Source organism: Meleagris gallopavo, chromosome 2 (assembly GCF_905368555.1).
Source record: "Meleagris gallopavo chromosome 2, MGAL_WU_HG_1.1, whole genome shotgun sequence".
Classification (NCBI taxonomy): domain Eukaryota; kingdom Metazoa; phylum Chordata; class Aves; order Galliformes; family Phasianidae; genus Meleagris; species Meleagris gallopavo.
This window is the reverse complement of record NC_139405.1, coordinates 100,975,627-100,997,878: the sequence shown is the minus strand read 5'-3', so window position 1 is coordinate 100,997,878 and position 22,252 is coordinate 100,975,627. Positions and strand designations below refer to the sequence as shown.

Sequence of the window (22,252 nt, the reverse complement as noted above, 5' to 3'; positions counted from 1 at the left end):
AGGGTTATTTGGGTTGAACAGCTTGGATCCATTCCTAATGTTTGCAAGTTGAAGTTGGGTGAATGTGCCAATTTCTCCTTCTCTAAAGCTGTTAATTAGTTATACATGAAACTAGGAAAGAAAGTGAACTGATATGACAGGCCTGGTGCTCAGCTGAAGAAGACTGAAGACTTTGCTGTGTCTCGGGCAAGGACGAATCATTTAAATTCTTTTTTTTCCTGCATCCTGGGCTGCCATGCAGAAAAATGTGCTTCAAATCATGGGAAGTTCAGGCTGCAGTGATCACAGAATCACAGAATGGCTCAGGTTGGAAGGGACCTCAAGGATCATGCAACTCCACCCCCCCACCACATGCAGGGCCACCAACTTCCACATTTAAAACCAGACCAGGCTGCCCAGGGCCCCATCCAACCTGGCCTTGAACACCTCCAGGGACGGGGCATCCACAGCCTCTCTGGGCAGCTGTTCCAGCACCTCACCACTCTCATAGTAAAGAACTTATGGGATGGGAGCCTATCTACAACGATCTCTTAAGTATGAATTATTTTGAAAGTACTCAGGCTCCTAAAGGCTTTGGTAGCTCTGTTTGTGGGAGTTTGCATGTGTATGTTGGGTACGTTTCTTTAGCACTGAGCCTTGCAGGAAAGGAGTTTCAGCGATCTGTGCTCACCAGAGCAACAAGGAGAGGTGGGGAAGGTGTGGTTATCCACACCCGACAGAGAATCAAGTATCAATCAAAATACTATAATGCACAAAGAAGTATTGCTGACAGCAAAAGCTCCTAATTTGGCTCAAGTGATGATTGAAAAGTAAAAAGAAGCTCTTCAGGAAGATTACTCTTCAGTAGTTGAGTACTGGGAGCCAGATGCACTGCTGAGCCCCATTTGCTTTATATCATGTTGTGACATAATGTGAGCATCACTGGGACCGTGCAGAGGAGCTGGAATAGATGGGTACAACTGGGCCAACAAGCCTTCATCAGTTCTCCATAGACTTATGAATCCACGAGGGGTTTTGTTTGCTTTTTTGATAGAATGGCCAACATAACACCTCAGAGGAGGAAGGTTTCTGCTTCCAGCACTGTGAAGTGGGGCACTGCTATGGGCTGTCCGTGGGTAAGTCTGGGAGACAGGCAGCATAGCAGAAAAGACCTGTGTTTGCCATTTGTGCCCATGACTGTAAAAACTCACATCACCTCTTCTTCCTTGGCCAAGTGTTATACGCCTCAGAGATCAGAAGACTTCTGAGGATGCAGTATCTCTTGCCAGCCTCTTCCAGTGCTCAGACCCCACAGGGCTTGTACTGCAAACAGTAAAGGAAAATGCTTGCTATGTGAACAGCAGCACCTGCCTCTAACAAGAAATGTTGCTGGCGCAGTCTGCAGAAAGCCTGTAGACATAACCTTCTGGGAAGAGACATTTAGTAAATAAATTTGGTGTGGAAAGTAGAATGCAGGTAGAAGCAAGGAATAAGAGCTCTCTTAATTATTGCCATTGATTTTCCAAAATGGCTCCGTGTCTGTAGGAAGGATGAGATGACATTCTATGTTTACTCAGGGTCTGCTTTGGGTGGGAGGAGATGGCCATGACAATTAAAAGGTTTAATTAAAGCAGCAACCTTTCTGTTCCAGAGGTGGGAGCCTGTCATCTGCCAGTTTATTTTCATGAGTATGTCCTTACAGCAGGAACTGCTGCAGACTTGCTCAAACAGCTTATGTTTGCAGTACATCTTTTCTGGCTGCTAGAAATCATTTTAGATCCAATATTGAGGCCATTAGGTAAAACTCAAGAATATGAGTTTAAGTAGCTCTGAATTACATCTGTGACATTGCACTGCATTACTGAAATCTGCCAGCAGTAAGGACATGCTGCTGCAGTCTACTGCAAGATTAAAATACTTGGATTTCATATACACGTCACATTTGGTACATCATCAGGTGCGCCCAGTTCTTATTATGTCTTGCTGCTTCTTGCAGTGGTGTTTCCCTCTGTTGGCTCCATCAGAGACAAGAGGTGTTTATCATCTCCAAGCCACAGCTGGTTGACCATCTGTCTGCATGTGACATAGTAAGTTCCTCAGTGAACAGATGTTACCAAATTTGGAAGGTGCTATGAAGGAGGAATCAGAAGTGACAGCTTATAATCTTGCATGTGACTACCTGAATGATTAATTCTGTATTCAGATAAGCAAGTTCAATTCTGAGAAAAAGGCTGTTTGAACAACCACCTCTGGAGGTTAATTCACACCAATTGATTCACTGCCCTGAAGCTAGTAACTTCTGTCTTAGCTGGTAGAGGAGTGCTGGTCTCCAACTTGGAGCATTACCAGTTTTCTGCAGGGAGACAAACTCAAGAACATCTATTTGTTAGAGATTTATTAGCATTCTGTGACTGTTCTGCTGCCTTCTAAAGTAACTATGTTATTTGAACTGAAAAACAAAGCTCATCTATCTTGACCGGATGAAACCCAAGTCAACACTCGGATGTCGGTCACTGCCTTTGTCCCTCCAAACAACCTGTTTCTTTCACTATTAGGATAGCCATTATTTTTTCAAACCAATTGACAGATGAGTGATTGGAAGCCTTGGAGACAAGCATTAAAGGAGATTAATGATACAAGAAGCAAAACTGATCTGGTCTCAGAAGCAATAGCTAGCTTGGCTCTGTGGGGATGTGTCATAAGCAAAACAGGCAGAAAGGTCATCACAGTTCTGGTGTTAGTAGCTTAAACATCCTGGTTTTATGCTAGATAGTCCAGTGTCTGCTATTTCCTGGAGAAAAAAACAGGTGTTTTTGGAAATGAAGAGATTCCTCTCACCAGTGTCTATCCAAAGAAGCTTAATGTGGTTATAGAAACAAATAAGACAAACTATGTGCTTGTGCTGTACACGTATAGATTTGTGCAGGTACACTGATGTGTCTGTGCATACAAGTACCCATCCACAAAGCACAGCATATTAAGAGTCACCTTAAGCGAAGCTGGCCTAGTCATTGGATTGACAGTGAGGTTAGGCAAATATTTAAACTTTGGAGGGGATTCAGAAAAAATCAACACAATCAAATTGGAGGCTGGGAGGGATGTGTCCTCTGTGGAATGGCAGGAAGAAACAAAGCTGAGTTTCTCAAAGCCAATTTGGAGTGGTAGCTATGTGACACCCACAGAAATAAATGCAAGTTCTATGGCTGAATCTTGGGTCCATTACTGCTTTCATCCTTGACAGCTGTGGCTGAATCCCTGAGCCTGCTTTAAAGAACTGATCCAAGTGTTTGGGCTAGTGAGAAAATGACAGAAAAGCTCTCTATTGGAAATTGTGTAACATCAGGGCTGGGGAGCCAACATGCAAGCTGATTCAAGCAGGTATAGCTGGAAGCAATGAGGTGAAACTGAAAAAAAGAAGCTGCAGATTAAATGTCAGAACTGCTTTTTCCAAAGCCAAGGTCTATTGGCTTGGATGACATCCTCCAAAGAGAGTTATGGAATCCCCATTAGCTTACCTATACCAATAACATTCAATAATACATATTCTGGAAGAAACTCAGATTGGCAGAGAAACAAGAGGTGAATTAATAGTTCCTTTCCGTCTCTGACTTTTATAACTCTTCACATTGAATCCTAATACAAGAGGTTATCTTTACAGCAGGCAATGAAAGATTTTCCCTGTAGATTACCACTTGAAAAGTACATGCTGCACATCTTTAAAGAACAGGACATTTTATACCTTCATTTGATCTGTAGTGAGTGGAGCACTCTACAGCCAGCTTCAAGTTAATATTTTAGCAGAATCAATGCTGTAATTAAACTTTATGGATATCCCTCATCAACAGTTCCATGTGACCAAGTTTATAACGTGGCGTAACTTGGATAAATCATTTTGTATCTATGGATGGCTCATAAAAAGGTGGGATGAGGAGTCAGCTGTAAGGGATGATGGAGTAATTACATGGAGTGTTACGTTTTTAAACATAAAAGCCATTTGCTAATAGTTCTATGAACCAAAATGTATTTGACTTAAAGGGACAGTGCTATGTCATTAAAAAAACGGGCAAAACCTTCATGATAGGATTTTTCAGTTGGCCAGTCTTACATTTCACCTCTAGAATGGTGTTCCCATCTTAGTTATGTCAACGTTTGAAAACAGATCCATTCGCTTGAACTGTTCTAAGGCAATTTATTTGTCCCAGTTGAAACCAAGACAGGACGCAGACATCAAATTAAAGTGCCTAAGTCGGGTGTTGTAACAGATGGCTCTTTTCCCCTTTGCAAGGGGAACACATGGAGCCCAGTTTTGGCACTGCATAGCCCAATGGGAGCTCCTGGTAGATGGGAAAACTCATGCTGAAACCACCCATATCAAAACAAGAAAAGAGTCAGAAAGAGAGTCAGCCTTCCTTGCAACCTGGAAAAGGAGAGTTTGAGGAACCACATGGTTGCACTGCCAGTGTTGCGATTTGGGTACAAGCAGGACAGATGCCCAAAGAGAGGCAGTGCCTCAGGAGGGTGCAGGCTGAACTTTCACCCTCAGATCTCCGTCTCAGAATTTTGAGTCCTGACAGAAATTCAGACTCAATGCACTGGGTATTGCACTTTCTCTTCCAGTCCAGCTTCCCAGGTATTTCTGCCAATGCCTGGTATGCAGTGCAGGCAGAGGCAGACCTTGGTCCCTATGAGGAACAGTCATCCTGCCACATTACTGTAGAGCTACAGCTCATTCCTGATTAATGGCAGTATAAACTAATTCTGGTAAACAGATAAGGAGAAATTAAAAATGAACAAGTTGAATAATACTGTCACAACTCACTGCCTTCTACTGTGGCAAACCCAGTGCAATGATGCAGCATTCCTCAAGACACAGAACCCTAACATTACAAGTGCCAAATATTCCAGCATTCTTCCTTAATGTCTTTCTGTCTTTGGGAAAGAGATTTCCAATGCTCTTGCTCTGAAGCTGTGTCCTGGCCCATGTACTTTAAACCAGTGCCCTGGAGCTTTGCTATGGTGCACGTCAGTCTTTGGAAAGACAGAAATAAGCTCATTACAAAATGTACCTGCATTTATTTAAGCACAAAATTTGAGCTTTCTCTGACCTTCACATGGTGCATAGCTGCTAGCCTGGATGAGTGCTGTTGTATTTAAATCTGAAGTGCAAATACAGATAGCAAGGCTGTGCTTCCCTTTTAAAACACTGTTTGAGTCTTGGAACCCCGCCACAGAATGAAAGAGATTTGTTTAACCAATTCATTGTGTTTCTGTCCTGATTAACCACTACTAATCTGTTCCAAGGAAAGGTGCCCCTTTTTCCTTTTTGCTGGAGGTTGCTCTACCAAGGCTCAAAGCTGTCTGTAGGGAAAATAATTATTTGTGAGCTAAAATCCACTTCAAAAGGCATTTTGCCAAATTCATCACTGCTGCCATGCCAGGAACCCTCTCACTTTGTACATCTTTAAGCATCCAGGAAAGATTTAATTACAGAGCGGCTCATATTCTGTTGGGGATGTTGCAGATGTTCTCCTCTGGTATTTTTTGTTTCATCAGAAAAGATTTTCCTCACCTCCTCACGAAACTTAAAGCACAAGGTTAGTGGCTGTGCTTTCTGTCACACAGATTTTTCAATGCCATCTCCAAATATTTCTTGTTCATTTGAAAACACGTTGAGATTACAGCTTGTTTCCAAGGACAACCAGGTCCCCAGTGGCAGTTTTACAGGCTCCTGCAAACAGCTATGTTCAATGTCACATAACATTGAGCATGAGAAAAGAAATAGAATCCCATAAAGAACCTAAAATCCCCAAACTTGAATTGCTGTGGTTGGTTTCAGACAAGCCAGGGGCTGAGTAGATGTGTACCTGGAACTTCCTTACCCAAACCTATGGGCTCTGGTCATATACAGGAATGTTTTCCTGGATAATGGCACAGGGACATTTGTCCAAGAGCTGCTCCTTCCTGACACCTCACCTCTTGCTCAAGATCCCCCAAAACATGGACACCATTTGCTATTGTGTTTCCAGTGTGGTAATATTGTCAAGATTTCAAAAAGAAAACTCAAACCATTGCCTGAAATGTGGCATTTCCAGAGCAATCTTTGCTCTGAATAAAAGAAAACAGAGACCTAAAAGCATTCTTTCATTTGAGCAGGATTGACGGACTACTGCAGAGCCGCAAATCTTTATTTGGCCCAAACTGATGTATTTCCATTAAAACCTTCCATTTTGAAAGGCTGATAACTAACAGTTAAAAGAAAAAATTGTTGAAAAGATCTGAACAGCTCCATTTTGGATCATCTCTCTTCCAACTACCAGGCTGCTGTGTTAGAACTGGAAGCCCCTTGGTATCATTTGTAATGCCTTAGACAACTCTGGTTCAGAACAAAAAGCATTCCTTGGGATTAAATAGAACTTTGTCAACCTTTTGGATTTTCCACTCCATGAATTCAAGGATTATTTCAATGATCCAGCCAGCTCAGCTCACTGCCAATAAGAACATCATAAATACAATGCTAAGAATTTTTTTCTTCAACTTTTGACCTCGAGGTAATAGCTGTAGCAAAGCATGAATACAGCTGGACAAAGCTTACAGTGGGGGTCTGAGTTATTTTCCTGCTTAATGCCAGCTGATATGTGTGCATTCATAACGTCTCTTTTGGGGATGCATTAAGCAGAGTTAACCTGTGTCAACTGATGATAATGTTCAGCACTTCCTCCTGGGAGAGCCCGAGAAATGAGTTGGGTAAACACCCTACAGACTGCAGACAAAACGGCATGTTTGCTGAGGGGCTCCTAAACTGGTGATGTGTAAGCAGTCTGGATAAACTGGTCTCTGAAAGGACAGGCCTTTGCTCGAGCCAAATGTGAAACTGCTTATTCTAGACGAGTTAAAGGCACTAGAAAAAAATGGGGAGCTATTGGGTTAGTGCTTAGGAACAAATACAAATGCTGCTGAATTCCAGCTGCCTCCTGTTAGCCCGGGAAAGGCTGCAGACAGCAGGTAAATGGTACGAGGGGTTGATGAGTCAGGGAAATATGTTCCTTAGGATTTTGACGAGGTCAAATATGCAGTTTTCCCAAGAGGGTCATTCCATTGTACTTTTCTGTTTGCCAAGCATTTCCATCAGTTTATTTTTACCTTTCTTTTTTTTAACTCTATTCAAAACTGTTGGATGTTTAGGTGTTTAGTTCAGCATGTCTGGAAAATGAAGGTCATGTTAACCCTATACTGTCAGAACCCAGGAGCAAGTCACAGTTGCTTCTCGTGGATGTGCAAGATAGATGTTTTGATATATCCTTATGGCATAATGACTCCTGGCTTGTGCAATTATTATTAATTCTTAGAGAGGGTCTAAGCTAAGATCAAGGTCCCTGAAGTCCTCTACACTCATATATCACCACTGAAGCTAAGGAAATGGAATAGTTCTTTTACTGTGGTTACAATATTCACATGGACGTCACTACAGCAGAAATATTGTGATGGGTGCATAAATGATGGGTGTCCAAAAGGTAATACCTCCCTTTGTCCTTGTGGCAGCATTTGTTAAATGAAGATAGATTGGTTGCTCCTTTGGACGTGGGGGATGAGGACAGAATTTTCTTTCATTATAATTGATCATGTAGCATACAGTGGGAGAAGACACTTCTGCAACAGATCTGTATTCCCCCTCTGCAGCACTGCCGTATGTTACTACATACAAGAGTGTACAAGAAGAAGCTCTAAGCCTGAGTTACACTGCAGCCTGTGTATCCTATCAGAGCACTACCCACACCTCTGGAACGCAAAGGTCAACCTCACCATTGTATGGCTGCGGATATTTTTGTGCAGCCTGTTTATCTTCAGTCCCCAGGTCATTAATAAACATCCTCTGTCAAATACTTTGGACATCTGGAGTATGGCTTGCTTGTCATCTCAGACAATGATATCCTCTGAGGCTGATAGGATGAAGAGTTGTGGTAAAGACTCCTTCTTTGGAAAAACAAAGTAACGTATTCACTCTTCAGTTGGGATTCCAGTCTGCAAGAGCGTTTACACAGGAGTCTAATTTTCATGCACACACACGGCCCATGGGTATCATCTCCCACCACCATCACTGCACAGTGTGGAATTGACAGGCTGGTAAGGATGGTAGAGCACTGGAACAGGCTGCCCATAGAGGTTGTGGAGTCTTCTTCTAGAGAGGTATTCAAGACTTTGCTGGATGCCCACCTGTGTGACTACTGTTGGGTACCTGCTTTAGCAGGGGGGTTGCACTCAATGATCTCTTGAGGTCCCTTTCAGCCCCTGCAGTTCTGTGATTCTGTGAGTGCAAGCAGAGTAATCTAGGGGGAAAAAAAAAGAAAAAAGAAAAAAGAAAAAAAAAAAAGAAAAAAAAAGAGAAAGATTTGCTCCTATAATAAAAGACTAATTACTGATATACTTGCAGAAGGAAAATGAGTCTGGTATTTTTCAATTTTTTTCTTCATTTTCTTTAATATTTCCTTTAAAAAAAAAAAAAAAACTATTAAAGCCATAATTTTCTTTTTTTTAATTAAAAAAAAAAAAAAGTTCTTCATTCAATAGGAATACAGAAGGGCATTTTGGGCCTGTTCTGTTTTAGTGATCAACTGCAGGGCCCTTACAGGGGAATGGATCCCATTCATCTTACACTTCTACTTGAAAAGCAACAAAATCCTGGAAGTGTCTTTTTCTGTGTAAGGGAATTTAGGGTTCCTGGTTCAGACAGAGCAGGTGCCAAGATTAAGGAGGAAAGAAGCCCACCCCTCATGGCTGCAGCACTATGTGATCTGAAGCAAATGAGCAAAGAGAGCAGCTCCCCCCCACAAAGACCAGGTTGCACTGGGGTCTGAACGAGTGAATGCAACCTAACCCCCTCCTCTCACACTTTTCCCTAAGGAGCAGCTTCTCCTGGGTCTGCTTTGGGCTTCAGCCTTTCTGCAGATGTGATTTCAGCCCATCACAGCACACACTGCCATGCAGTGAATGCTCAGAGACAGAAAAGGGACTGCCAGGAGGGACTCTAGTTTTCTGTGCATGTATATCCTGGTGCATGTTTGAATAGAAAAATCAGACCCACTGCTTCTCTGTGGCCAGAAAACTTTGCATTGTTTCTGCGCTGTTTCATCTGCAATGAGCTTGGCTTGACTGGGATTTATCTCAGCTCCTAATGTGTTTAGAATGAGATAACTCTTGGCATGCTCTTTTCCAATTACCAAGGAAGGATCTATCACTTCAGAGATGGCAAATGAAACGCAGGATACCAATAAAGAGTGTACATTTCCATGGCATTCATATTAGAAAAGCCACTTGGCAGATGATGCATTTGTTTTTAATGTTCCAAACTATTGCAGACATCATGGATCAAGGTTTGCTGAGCAAAATCACATTTGCTTGTGACTGCTCGGCTATGTTTGAGACCAACAAGATTGCCCTGGCTTGCAGGGGAGCAGGTCTTTATAGAGATAGATCAGCAAGCCACATGACGTATGGTCTTTCAGTGATGGTATTCTGCAAAGGCTTTGAGCCTTGGGGAAATGCATGACTCCGGTGCAACCTGCTTGTCTGTGCAAATCTATAGCCTCCTATCAGATCAGTCACTTAAACATAGTTTTTCCCCATTTGTTGTTCTTTAGGGTCATGAGGAGCAGCTCTACACAGCACCCCAGTACTATACTGCTGTCTTTCCCTTGTTGAGACTAAGGACTTTCAGTGCCATATCTCCATGGGATAACAGCATCACAGGAAACTGGCCTGAAAGGGAGTGCAAGAGATTATGGTACAGATCCCTCACCTCAGAGAAGGACCAGGAAGCATCAAGGCACCTGACAGGTGCTTCTCCAATCTGTCTTTAGAAAAGACAACAGTCTGAAGACTGCACAAAAACTGCACAACCTCCTTTGGGTGTTCAGCTCAAAGCTTCTATTATTGGTAACTTGAGAAAGTTCTCAGCCTCACTGAAATCCTGTTGCTGCAGTCTGAGTGCACCATCTTTCACTCTTTTTTCCAGGCACAAGAACAGCTGATTCCCTTCCTTTCTGAAGACGCTTTTACCTTGTTTCATATCTTTATCTCACCTCTGAAGTTGTCTGAAGTTGTCTGTCCCCTGCTCCTTCCTTAAGCCCCTCCAGTTGCTCTATGTTCTTCAAGTACAGTGACCAATCTCCAAAGGAGGGTCCAGCCAACTCCTGACCTAACAGTAACTGTCTGTGTCTCTGAAGGAAGAGCCATGCCATCATTTCAAGCATCAGGCTGGGAAACACAGACTGCTCCTTGGGTCTCTGAACTGCCACCATGTATCCCTGCCTCGGTACTTCCAGCTCCAAAACAGAAGGGAGAATTATTTACTGGCACACTAACACTGACCAATGGCATGAAACCCAGAGTAGGCAAACTTGCACTTTAACTGGGATGCTGGTATGTTTAAACACAAAAACCCTCACCACCATGCTTGTTAAACTTCAGTCTTGACTATGCCAGCGTAACAAATTTATTAAGCCTTGGCAGAATTAATTGCATTAAAAGCGCAGGCTCCATGCTGTCTGACTGTATAATAATTGCCATCTCGTTCAGCTGGGTTAGGCTCTTCACTGTGCTTTTTCCTGTTAAATTGTTACTGTCTTACACACACACACAAAAATAAACAAAACAGTCCACATTGGAATGTATCAGGTATCTATCAGAAGAGATAATTACCCTTCTAAACAGTGACTGCCAGCTCTGAAGGGCTGACCATGTTCAGGTTGCACATGGCTCCCTTGGCCCTGCTGCTTTGGGGGACGATGGATTGGCAGAGACTACAGCACATCCTCCCCGTGCCTCAGACATGGAGTTTGGGATTCAAATCCATCCTCAACGCCATTTCAAGAGGAGGGACCACGGCATGGCCCAGACACCAGCCCACATCCCTTTGTTGATGTCAGAGACATCTTGGCCTGTGGCTCCAGCACGTGTCAGCCGAAGCCACAGTGAGGACACTGTGGGCACACCTGTAAAGGTAATGTGCATTTCCCAGCAGACAACACCTTCAAACAAACAATGTTTTCTCAGTGACTCAGGAAAGAAGGCCATTCAGTGAAGTCTCCAAAAATAACCGTGACCTCTCTGTGCCTCTGCTCACTGACGGTGCTAATTCTTGTGCTTGCAGGGTGTGGTACGAGGCTCTTCCCAGCACCTGGTGTGCTCCAGGACTAAGTACCCATGCTCTGGTTGGCATCTGTTTCCCACTCCTATAAAAGCAAGTGAGGTTCTGGTCACGGCATTTGTGCTGCCATTTCACTGCACTTTCTTTCATGATTCAGCCCTAGATCATGGAATTAGTCTTCCAAAGAAGGGGTGGAATGTGCAGTGATTGAAAGGGAAAGGCTGCCTGTTACAGCTGGAGGGGCCAAGCCAAAGGTTGCCTTAGCTACAGCAGTAACACAGCTCAAAGGGCACTAGAGTAAAGGGTATTCTGCTCTTTCCTTTGCTTTGGGCTAGTTTGTTCCTCTCCTCAAGTTGCTTCAATATGCATTGCTTAGCAACTTGGGAATCATATGCTCAGGGCTTGCATGACTACGTGTTTATGGGCATGTGACTATCATCTACGTGCTAGAAACCTATATTCAAGCAAAGAGATTCTTGGGGAGCAGCAAGCAGTCTGCTCACATGTCAGTGACCACATGTTCCTCAAACATCATAAGTTGGTCTGTGGTGTTGCTGAGAGAGAAATGGACATTTCTCCTTTCTTTGGGTGCATGTTCTTTTTCACAGAGAGCCCTAGAATAACATCCTCTTTATATTCTAGCTTATGTGTTTAGTTTGACCTACGGGAAAACACAGAATTTCTGGCCTTTGGACATTCATACTGTTATCCAGAATTCAGACTGAGAAATGAAAATCTTGTGATTTAGTGTCCAAGAAAACATCTAAAAGCATTCCTATGATTGTGGATCATTTAATTCAGATGTTGAGTAACAGATTGATCTCACTTGGCATTAAATACTTACAATGTAGATATCAACATCTTAGTCAATTTCCCTGCTCTCTTTGTACAATGAAAAGGGATAAATAGGAGTATTTAAGTTACAATTCATCAGGTTTATGATATATTTTTGGACAACCCACTGATTGCAAGAAGAACTGAGATAGCTGGGACTATCTTCAGCCACATACCCCTGGTAATCTAGCAACCTCATCAATTCACTGGTGTGTTGCTCCTAGCTTCTACTTGCTACCCCTGAAGGGACTTGTACCAGCTCTGTGTTGGTGTCTCAGACTGGCCACAACTCTTCAGATGGAACCAGGCAGCTATTAATATGCAATCAAAGCCCTGCTTTGGGCTGTGGTAGCTCAGAATATGTGTTGGCTGTTTGATCTCCCTTTTGTGCCTGACCAAAACACTCACACAATCCCAATGCTGCAATGTTTGTTGCATTAATGGCATTACTGTCATCTTCAAATAATGATCAGTTTTGAGTCAGACTCAGCATTAAACTTCATTTTACCTTGGTGACACACTGCTTTATGGGAGTTATAGTTTATGAGGTTGTACTTAAATTTGTCTGGCTTCAGTTTCCAGCCACTGCTTCTTATCATGTCATGTCCTTCTTCATTGCATTTAAAAAGCTCTTTAACATTTTAACCTTTTTATTGACTGTATCTAACCTGACACTCAATCTTCTTTTCCTATATAAATCAGACTTATCACTTTAACTCTCTAACCATATTTTTCCAGGTCTCTAATGTCTTTATTTGCTTCTTCTGAATAGTGGTTCCACTTTGTCAACTCTCAAGAAATGCACATGCTAAGATGCAGGTCTCCTTTTATTAGGTATCATCTCAAAGGCAGAAATCTGACTGCATCCTCCACAGTACCTTTCAGCTAGTGGGGAGAAACAAGCTTCACTGAAGGTCAACATGAATGGCTCCAACCTTTATTTTTGCATGAAATGAGAAGGGTGGCTCTAGGATGACAATTTTGCTTTCTGCCTATTTTAACTACAGTCTCTTTGCTTGATATCATGGAGGAAAATACCAGTTACTCCATGTAGGGAGGATAGATGACTTGATATTCCATCACTGTACCAGTGGTCACAGCATAACACAAACTCATTTCCCAGTCGTCTCCAAACAGCTATCAGAGAGTCATGACTTTCAGTTGCTTCTAACCCACAAAAACTCCAAAGTGATGCCCTAGAGGTTAAAAGACTGAGTCTTATTACAAATCCCTTCAGCTTTCAGATGTGCTTTCATTTGTTCTCCAACACCTAAAGGTTTAATTAATAAGGATTATTATTTTTCACAACGCCTCTCATCTGTGCAAAAATTGGTTTGGAGACCAATTTCCAAGAACTCCTTCTGCTTAGGAATTTTTCCCATGATATGCACTAACATTCTCCCTGCTAGTATTTTTCCCTATTTTAAAGCTTCAGGAATAAAATCTAACCATTCATTAGGAAAGTAACCTTCCTTAATTGAAAACTGATATTTCTATGTGGAAAATGAGGCATATAGATGAAAATATTCGGTAATTCATCTTCAAAGAGCTAGACTTCAAAGCTAAAAAGAAGCAGCTGTAATGCAATGGTAGGATTTGTAGATTCCCCTCAGATTCTCGTATTCTATTTTGGTTATTTTTTATGTTGCAGTTGAGCTGGAACATCCATTCCTTGTTTCTGAGTTTTATCTCCATTTCTGTGCATCCTCAGTCTCTGCGATCAGGGTTGCATCTCATTTATTCTGTTCCATGGGGAAGTCTCACTGAAACTATTGAGATTATGCAAAAAGAGACAAAAAAAAAAAAAAAAAAGGGCAAGCATCAGATACACCATCTGTGTGAAGCTATCTGATATATTACTACAGTAGCAGGCAGACTCTGGTCACAGTCATGCTATTTTTGCACCAGTAAATCTGTAATCAGAATGTGCCTGTGATAGGTTTAGCATACACCATACTTACAGCAATAACTCTTGACAGCACTTACATCTTGCAGGCACAAGAGAGGGCCACTAAATGATGAAAAATCAGACATTTTGCCTCAAAATATCCAAGTAGTTTACATGTAAGGAGATTTTACTTCATGAAAAGTGAATGTAAAATGGAGTGCTTCCACTGTGCTAAACATAGATGAGAAAAAGGACTGGATTTTTCCATTATATTGACAGCTAACCAGACTGAGAGTTTATGAAAGTATGTTCTGCTTTGGTGGGAGCAGCTGGCAAATAGCTTTGATATGGATGGGAAGAGCCATGTGTGAGCATCAAAGGAATAGCAAAAGTTCACTCAGGAAGCACTCTGGGTAAAAGCATTGCTTGATCTTGCAATCCTATCCCCAATGATTTTAATAATCACCAAGTAACAAGTGAAAAGTTTAATCCTTCCATAACACAAGTCCACTAAAGGGAAGCCAATTTAGAGAAATCTCTGCAAAGGCAAAGGAGCCAGCTTCTTTCTGCATGGCCTGTGAAGAGTGCTAGAGGCACTGCCAAAAAATACCATCAAGAAGACTATGAAGAGAGGTACAATACAAATGTCAGCAACCACTGTCCATGCAGAAAAAAATCCCAACAGCAATCAAGCAGCAACCATTTGCAGGCAGTGAAGATAGCAGAAGAAGATTTGAGCACCTCCAAGACATTCAGTAGGATTCATTCCTCTTAACTTCACATGACAACAACATAAATGTCTGTTCCTGGGCCCATCACCTTGGTTTCCTCCTGTATTTTGGCTGTCTGCAGTGTTTGACCATGCCAGCTGCCAGATTGGTCCCCAACATTGTTTTGGCCATGGGCTACCAATTCCTCTCCTAAAGACCTGATGGATTCAGTAAGGGTAGTAGCAATCTGGGGCATCCTCACTAATTTAGAGGGAAAGAGCATTTCCTGCCATTCCTTGCCCTTCGTTTTCAGTGCCAGATAACAATCTCCTCTCTAGACTTTAGTATTCAAATGCCTGGACATCTAAATCAGTGCTAATCACTCAAGTTCCATTTTTAACCAATGGAAATAATTTTCACTTTCAAGATGCAGTCAGAGCCATTATAGACTTTAGGATAAGGAAAAATGAATCCTGAGGTGGCTGTATTTCTTTGTTGACTATAAAAACAGTCTAGACACTTAGCTCATAGGCAGAAATTTACAATGTGAACATCTGGAGTTGGTCGGATAAATCCCACCTCTCCCATCAAATTGTTATGAATTTCTTTTGTAAAGATACCATTAGTGAGGACTGAGTCTGTAGCACATCACAGACAAAGAGATTTCCCTTTATTTGTCTACCAAATGTTGCAAGTAGAAATTTACCTCTCTAATCTAGTGAACAACAAAAAAAGAGGCCTACAGCAGAAGTTGTTAAGAAAGTACTTATTTAAATACACAGCTTAATTTAGAGAATATGCAAAATTTAGTCAAATAAATGAAAATGTTTTAACATAATCTGTTATGGGAAATGGTTGCAAAGGTTGTTCCCTCAGAAGCAGACCAAGTTCTCAAAACCAGCATTTGGTAGGGTAATTGCTAGCTGACAGCCCAGCTGACCCAATGCATTTTTTCCATCCAACATGAGCTGGAGTGACACAAATAAAAACTGTCTGATCCGATATTACACCTGCCCATAAAAAAAATAAAACTTATAAAAACAGTGAGAACATGACTGAGTCAGCACACTGAATTTATAGCAGATCAGCATTCTGCATGCCTGGCTGCAGTGCTTCTGGTAACACAGGGACCTGCTGCTGTGCAGTGCTCTCTGGGCTGCTCCCACTGTGATGGAAAGCTCAATGATTCAGTAAGGGGAAAAGCAGACCAAAAACATGTTTGAAAATTCCATTCTCAATCCCATTTTAAATGTACAAAATGACACGAAGTTTAGCCTCGAGCACAAATAAAGACCTTGAGTGTTGTCAATATCTGGATTTAAGCAGGTGTAGCTAAGTTAATGCTGCTCTATGTTGGATTATTCACTGCAGACAGCACAGAGCATTCCTGTGCCTGAAATCTCCCTTGTATGCTGAGTATGGACATGGCTCACAACCATTCTATAACTTAAAGCTTCTCCCCCATTATGAATAATTTGCAGGAGAATTTCTTTTATGGAGTGAAGAGATGACAGTAAAGTACTTCTGCAGATCGTGGACCATTGCAGGGATGGATTTGATTGCAGTGATCTGCATTCATGAGCACTGGAGCTGGGAGTGAAGACTCCCTTCACTTCTGCAGCTGGGGGAGGGCATGGTGCCACTGGCTGTGAGCTCCATGCTCCTCCAATACACCCAGGTATTAGCTGAAATTTATGACCAGCCATCCACACCTGCTCTGTGGATTTATTCCCACCTAACATAAATATTCATAGGAGAGCCTGTGGCCCTTAAGGCTGCACAGTTGGGAGCACCGTTTATTTTTCTGAGTGTAAGGAATTAATGGCAGATGAGCACTACCTCTGGGTTCCTGGATGACCTCACTGAGGTCCCCGTTAGATGGTGTTTGGTTCCCTGCTAGCATAAACAGCTTCTGAGTGTCTTGTTTTCTTTCCAAATGCAGGAAATCTCCCACCTCAGGATTCTCCCAGCAGGATGGATGATTCACCCCAAGACCCACTGCCCCTTCCTCCAGCTCCAGCTGGGGACTCGAAATAGAAAACTGCCTCAGATGGATTGCACAGCAAGGAAACCCTTTTCTGACCCAGCACACACTCCTCACACAATATCTGTTTCATTCTCAGAGCACAGATTTCCGGAACTCCATCCCCTCTTTGTGGCCTCCAGACGCCTGACGTCAGCAGTACTTCCTTGCATGTTTGGCATGCTTGAAATTGCTGAGACTTAGCTGGGAAACAGAGGGGATTTGGGGAAACAAGAGTAAGATTCAGTTTTCTTTCCTAGAGAAGGAATTTGCTTCCGGACACCACTTTGTTATGCACCATGCATGTTTATTCTTTGTTTTGCCACAGCTTGCTTGGCTGCTCAGGCTGCACACTCCTTCCAGCAGATGTTTCCCGCCAGGATCCTGCACTGAAAGAGCCCACTTCAGGCTGCCAACATGTCAGGGGTTAAGGATGATATTTTACAAATGAGAGAATTGGATTCATCTTGCCACCCAGCTGTCTCCCATGCCCCAGGAGCAGCAGGTAGGCAGGACACAGCCAGGCAGGAGGCCTGAGATGTTTCTGTATTATGAATAACTTCAGTGAATGCAAATTTCTGGCACATAGCGTGCAGATGAAGAACGGTCTCAGCATGAAGGTGAGGGAAACAGCTTAGTTTAGCTTTGACTCTGCAGCCTCTGCAGCCTTAATTGTTGTTATAACGGCAATGACAAAAGCCCGGTTAAGGCTCTGGCAGCAACTTGATGGGAAAGACCAAAGGACAAATACTTCTGCAAGAAGCAGGCACTGATCCAGGCCAGCAAATGGTCTGCAATTCTATTTCCACAAGGCAGGTTTTTTCCGATGCTAAGTGCTAACTGGGCAGAGTGGTGGCTGAGGAAGAGTAGGTGTAGGTCTAGCAAAGGCTCTGGCCCTGGGAAGAAATTTCTTAAAGTGGGCTGGACCTGGAGAACCATATTTCAAGATAATTGTGCATGGGAAGAGCTACTTGAAGGATGACCACCTCCTGTCCTCCTTTCCAAGCAGGTTTGTAAAGAGAAGTCTAATTTCCTAAGTGAATTGAGCAGAATCCTTCACTCATCACAGATGTGGCTGTGCTGTTGCTACCACACAGGTGGCAAACAGGTGGCCCATTTTTCTCCATGTTTGCTCCAAACCATGACCTGCTTTTCCACCTGCTGCCTCTTTCCTTCTTGTATCTCCCTTTTTCACTTTCCTCCCCCACCTCTGATGAAAGAATTGTTGGGCAGGCTGATCTTATATGTTTTGTGCTGCCTGAATGTTATCCTCATTTTTTGAGTCCCTCACAGACATGGAATCATACAATTTTTTAAGTTGGAAGGAACCCTTAGCAGCCATCTGGTGCAACTCCCCAGCAATAAACAGGGACACCTTCAGCTGGAACAGCGGGGCTCAGAGCACCATCCAGCCTGACCTTGAGTGTCTTCAGGGACAAAGCATCCACCAGCTCTCTGGGCAACCTGTGCCACTGCCTCACCACCCCTATTATAAAAAATTTCTTCCTTATTTCCAGTCTCAGCTCTAACTCACCAGCACAGACCCATCTACACAGTCACTGACAGCACAGTGGGTCGTACACTCAGGTTCTGCCAAGGAAGCATGAGTATTAGCTTGGATCGTCAGAATCAGGAAACAAACCATTGGGTAAGAGAGTACTGAGACAATATTTTCCACACAGGTTATGTTTCCACCATCAGTTTCAGTGCTAAGAGGCAGGAATTGCTTTCAAACAGATTGAAGGGCACAGGTCACCAAAAATGATCTGTTTGTAGTTTCTGCTGTCAAAGCAGTATACGTACACAGATCTCAGACAGCCTTGTAATCTGGGCCTGTCTCCTTTCATTAACCATTAGATAGCATGCTGTCCCCAGTGAGATGGGATGATGTGGGGAAAATCTGGGGAAGCCAAGTGCAATTTTGGGAGGTAGAAGGAGGGAGTCCTTCTATGACTAATTAAGCTGATGACACCATGATGTTAAAATAAAACTGCCTGCTAAACAAGTCACGTGCAAGGTAGCTGTGGAAGGACAGCAGCAAGACGAATTTCAAAGGTGATCTGGCTGTGTGAACCCTGACCTGGCTGGCACCAGACACGTACGCAGCACTACACTCCAACATGAATGTTTATTTTCTGCTCCCTACGTGTCAAAGTCCCACTCCTGCACAACCACTGACGTCATCCAGTACAGCAGCATAACATGGGGTGATGGTAATGCACTGGGATCCATTAGGGACACAAGAAGGAAGGGGACAACATGCTGTTCACGTATCATAGATACCATCTGAAGAAGGAAGGATACCAACTTGTCCATCATATTGTGCACTGAGATGTCTGCAGGCCCAGAAAAGACACACAGACACACAGTTTTGTTGGTGGCAATGTTAACCAGCAGCAGCCTTTCAAGCATCATCAGTGGTACTGCTACCAATGTGGTTAGAGGTAGGCATCAGTAGTTGACTAGAGTTCAGTACTGTACAAAATAGAGGGAAAGAGTCATAAAATCAAAGAATCATTAAGGTAGGAAAGAGATCATCTAATCCAACCATCACCCCATGCCTGTGACTGCTAAGTCATCAGAACAAATGTGTTCATACACTTATGCTGTTAACATGACATGTGGTAAGCGTGTACTGTGCTCTTCTTCCATCACAGCATCATGCACACAGCAGCACAGCTCTGAGAGAGCAGCAAGTTGTGGCAATGCTACAACCTTCTCAGCAGCTCTTCTCCATAGCAAATAACTAAATACATGCTCTTAGCTGGAATCTACTTGTGGTAGATTTATTGGGTCCCTTTTACTAAATTCCAAATAAAAAATGTATCTACTTGCAAAATAAGTTTCTGTTTTAGCACACATCAAGTATCATTACTTCTGATGAGATTGGAGCATTCTCAGTGAAGTGACTGTACAGTGAGGGTGCTATGAGTGGTCTGTCACAGGAATGTCCGTTAATGTCCTGCTGGGTGACTCCCAGCCCAGAAATAGCTAAAACAATAACATTATCGTCTCCAATGTTCTACTCACCTTGTCTATGCAGATTGTAGGCTGTGTAATGCTGTGTATCTCCTCATGGGAATCACAAGAGGAGTGATGCATTAGCTCTCCTAACAAAGCCTGTCATGTAAGAAAATATGAATAACCTTGTGATGTGAGAAACTTGAGATAAGTAACTCAGGCAGGGGGGAACAGCAAATCAGCCTACCTCTGTCTCCTCCCTGGGATGATCCTAATATCCTCCACTCCTTCAGGAGTGCTGATTGCTTGATCTGTACCATTAATTTCCCATTCATTAGGACTTTTCTATCTTGATTGTAACTTCAAATTGGAAGCAAGATTTGGTACAGCTGTGAAAAGAAAAAAAAAATGAAGATGACATCTCTGCTGGAATAAATGCACTCTGCTGGGCTGCCCAGGGAGGTGGTGGAGTCACCGACCCTGAAGGTGTTCAAGGAATGTTTGGATTTTGTGTTGAGGAACATGGTTTAGTGAGTACTATTGGTGATGGGTGGGTGGTTGGACTGGATGATCTTGAAGGTCTTTTCCAACCTTGGTGATTCTGTGATTCTGTGATTCTGTGAAGCAGAATATACCTCCATATACCAACCACATTGCTGACTCCTAAAGTCAATATTTATACATTTCTGCACCAGGAATGTTAACAGCAGGTTTCAATGTGGTGAAAAACAAATATTAATGTGTTTGCTTAAAAGTCAGATTAGGCTGTGTCCTGGTAAATATTCCTCCTTGTAAGTAGAGGAGAGGTTGATCGCCCTTTCCCCTTCTCAAAAGCAGCCAAACCAAATTAAAAATTAAAAAAAAAAAATAATTAAAAAAAATCAATTATACATTTAGTTTTTAATTAAGGAGGTACCAAACCCAGTGGGAACAGAAGCCTTCGGGAGCTGTCAATCATTCTCTCAGCCAAGAGGGACAGTTTTACAGCACGGAGAGTGGCTCATAAGGACACCATCCAGCAGTGCTCTTTCTAAGCAAGGAGAAAATGCTCCCAGGAGACAAAAAAAGAGATCAGACCTCTTCCTGAGAAGAGGCCAAGGTGCTTAACAAAGTGCAGCTGAGCACCAGCATTTCATTCTTTATTCTCTCGTTTGCCCTTCTGCTCTGCAAGGCCAATCACTTCAAGGCAGTCACTGCCAGCATGGTCCATCTTCCTTCCCAGAGGTTCCTGCATGGAGATGAATGAGTGCCATGACAGAAGGGATGACAGAAGATCACAGAACACTACATAGTATCCCTTGGTCCTCCCAATCTCCATCCCTTATCACAGCAGCTGGTGCTGGACGGGCCAGCAGGACACACACAGTACATACCCACACTTTGAAACCACCCCATCAGGTTTCATGCCACCTGAGAAGGATGAAGGGCTGAATTAGCACCTGAATAGGCACTTCCAGGCAGTGGTATTAGGTAGGCTGCTAGGTATCTCAGCAGCCCTCAGCCAGCCACACCAGGTAGCAAGCATGTCTTACCTGCAAAATTAAACAATTCTCTTTCTTATATTCTGCTTATTTTCCTTTCTACTTTAGAGGAGAACTGCCAAAACTGGAGGTGGATTTGCAAGCTGGGTTTAGTTACACTGGGGGACTATAGGCAGCTCTGCTCCTCCTCCTGTGCCTGCTCCCAAGGGAAGGCTGCACGGTCCTGGTGGTCCCACTGGCTTCTTTCTGTATTCCCAAGATGAAAAACTAGGAAAAATGCAAGAGTTGCTTTTGTAATTCTCAAGGACAGCAAGTGAAGAATGTTTCATCTTCTCCACCTCTCTGAGCAATGCTTGTGGTTTCTTGTTTTGGCTTATAAATGCACTAAGGTGGATTGAGTTTGGCTTCACACAGCACCAAGCACACTGGGGACTTAGTCCAAGGCAGAAGCAATTAGGGCACAACCTAAATAAGCAGCATCTTTAATCACATACTTCCCCTGCCTGCTCCATCTCTGCCTTTAGGGAGCTGCACTTAAGCCAGGACTGGGCTGAAATGAGCAAAGGGTTATTTCTTTCACTGTCACATAAACAATGACCCTAACATCTCCTGTGGAAGCTATTTCAGTACATGCTCACTCGTTCCCCATCTCCCAGATCACATATTATTTTACAAGTTCACATTAAAAAGGTTAATGGAGGAAGCAAGCATTGGCACTCATTTTCACTTTCCCAAACTGAGTCACTGCACTGGCATAATTCAGCTCATGCAAAGCTCCACATAACAATAATACCTACACCCAAAATCTTTCCTTTTTTTCTCTTTCAGCAAATCTTTTCTTTTTTCTTGACCCCTCTCTGGATGAACTTTGTCTTGAATAAACAGCAACATCTGGAATTCAGCAACACACACCATAAAGGGAATAATACGTCCACAGCAGTTTTGCCGAAAAGGACAAACCCATTTATTACTCAAACGAAAAGTTACGATTGCTAAATGTCAGATGGAATTGGGAAAAGAAAAAAATGGAATCATTTGTGTGTGTCTTTTGCCTCCTTCTGTGTGTGCACAGAGCTGTCCCTCTTTTATCACTTATCAATCTCTTACAGCCAGACCCACAGAGGGGCAAGAACCCCTCAGGCCTACCAGCATAGCACCACAGAATCATTAAGATTGGAAAAGACCTCTGAGATCATCTAGCCCAAATATCCACCTACCACCAATATTGCCCAC

The 22,252-nt window shown here is 42.9% G+C and overlaps 1 long non-coding RNA gene across 1 annotated transcript; it reads right to left on the bottom strand.

Annotated features, from left to right (window-relative positions):
* Window positions 1-12,699: 12,699 nt before the first annotated feature.
* LOC109366320 (uncharacterized) lies at window positions 12,700-20,994 on the bottom strand. The gene is made up of 3 exons (XR_004159019.2): window positions 19,786-20,994; window positions 19,608-19,697; window positions 12,700-13,725 (listed from the first exon to the last, which is right to left on the bottom strand). It is a non-coding gene; the product is annotated as an uncharacterized LOC109366320 (long non-coding RNA).
* Between the last annotated feature and the right edge of the window lie 1,258 nt (window positions 20,995-22,252).